This window comes from Brassica oleracea, unplaced genomic scaffold (assembly GCF_000695525.1).
Source record: "Brassica oleracea var. oleracea cultivar TO1000 unplaced genomic scaffold, BOL UnpScaffold00992, whole genome shotgun sequence".
NCBI lineage: Eukaryota > Viridiplantae > Streptophyta > Magnoliopsida > Brassicales > Brassicaceae > Brassica > Brassica oleracea.
Window position 1 is genome coordinate 7,005 of NW_013617575.1, and position 2,333 is coordinate 9,337.

Here is a 2,333-nt window from a genome sequence, read left to right on the forward strand (position 1 = left end):
AAAAATATTGAGTTGCATTTCAAATAAAAAGGTAAAGATATTAAAAATATTCTAATTAAAATATGTAAAATTTAATATAGTTTTAAGGAAATGGCAAAAATAAAAAAGAATTACACATAAAATAATCATGATTTTTGTTAACTGGGCGGATCATTATTTATATGATATCGCACACGAAAGAAAAATTTATGTTTTTAAAATTATATAATTAACTCTATACTCATTTTTTATATATTTTTTTTATATGATATCACACATTCGTAAAAAAATAGATAGTTTAAGATGCAAAAAAAAAATATTTACTTAATGAATATAATATGAACGAATATTACAATGGACCGGTTTATGTAATATCCAACTTATCAATTGGGCTTGGCGCGCGGATCAGGGTCTAGTTATTTTTCAAAGTGAAATCAAATGCAAAAGCCGATTTATTTATAAAATTATTTCATTTTACTTTGAAGTTTGAAATCTTATTCTTGGGATTTTAATTATAGATGAAGAATATAAATTCACCATTAGAGGGAAAATAGACATAGCTAAATTTTATGTTATTTGGGGTGATTGGTTGGGGTGCAACTATAAAATATTTACTTTAAAATTTAGTCTCTAGAATTTATTGATTTAACTTTAGCGGATATAATTTTAAGATTTTCTACGGATAAAAAAATGAAGTTTTAAAAAAATAAATATTTTACGGTCTGTATTTGTTGTAACTTTAAAAACCAATATAAAACAAGATTGATGATAGTTTTTAAAACTGTAGATGAAAATTAAAGCTAAAATCACCTCCTACTAATAGCGATTTTTTGTGGTAAATCACCACTTTTCAGTAAAAGATGAATATCCAGAGGCTCCTATTATTTTTTGGGTGTTTTTAATGAATAATGTACTTTTCAAGAGATGTAAATATGCTTTTTATGGCGTACCGTGAAGGAACTAATCTTTTATGGTGTTTACCGTTGGTGTGTTCATCAATGCGTATTTGCCGTCTTTGAGCTCGTCTTATGAATTTGAAGATTCAGTGTTATTTGCCATATACTCTCTCTCTGTTTTTAAAAGATGCATATTCTAGACTTTTCACATATGTTAAGAAAATTCATTAAATATGCATTGTTTTTTGTGAATAACAATTTTTCATAATTTTTAGCCAATAGAAATTCAATAAACACCATTAATTTTTTTGAAACTTACAATTTTTCATAAAATCATACATTGAAAAAGTAAAAAATATATCTTTTTGAAACAATTTTTTTTTCCAGAACATACATCTTTTAGGAACGGAGAGAGTAGTATACTAGGGTAAACTTGCCTTACGAACAGACGATTAAATAAAGTAATGATATAATTTATTTAAAATATTTCATTTAATTTTGACTAAAATAACATTAATTTTTATAAATCATTTTACAACAGTTTAGTTTATGTATTTTACGATTTATTATAGAAATTAGAAACTTGTCTAGCTATTATAGTTTTTTTTAATATAATTATCTACTTTCTTTAGATATTTATTCTAGTTTAATTATATCAATAAGTTACATATAATTTTTAAATTACAATTAAAGTAAGTAGAGTAGATTTATTTTCTCTCTTAATTTTATAAGCCGTTTATGTTTTTCTTCATCCGGAGCATAAGACAAAGAGTTTTGTAGTACTGGTTAACGTTTGATCTCAAACCTCCAGCATTCTAAACTTTTAAAATAATTTAATTTAGGATAAATTATTGGCCATATATAAAATTAAAAGAAAACTTTGCGGATGAATCAAATGAATTGTTTAATTGCTAGTTGAGTATCGTAAAAATAATATTATTGTATAGACCCAAATGAAAGTTTGGAGACATAAATAATAGAGCCTAAAAAAGAGACCAATTATTAGTGGTAAAGTATTTCATGATGTCGTGTGGTTTTCTATTTTGTTATTTGTTTATGGGGTTTTTGCCAAAACTAACCCACAACTTGATTTTAATCCCAAACCTATACCCAAACTTTAATCAAATGCAAAATTAACCTAAAACCCTAGTGAAATTACAGCTCAACCCCTTGTGACCAAATAAAAAAACAGAAGCCATTTTTACGAATATAGCCCCAGTAAATCGTCTGAGTCATCTGAGATGTTGGAAGTCGTCTGGACGACTGAAGTGTAAGTCGTCTGGTACCAGTTTATTTTAAAAATAATTTATAAATCTTGTAAAAAAATATTTTGATGCGTGAAAAATAAAAATCAAGTAATTATAAACAGTTTTAAGTGATATAAATTAAGATATGATAAAATTGATTTGTTTTGAAGATAGATGAGTGGAAGTAGTGAATCATGAAATACTTTGGTTT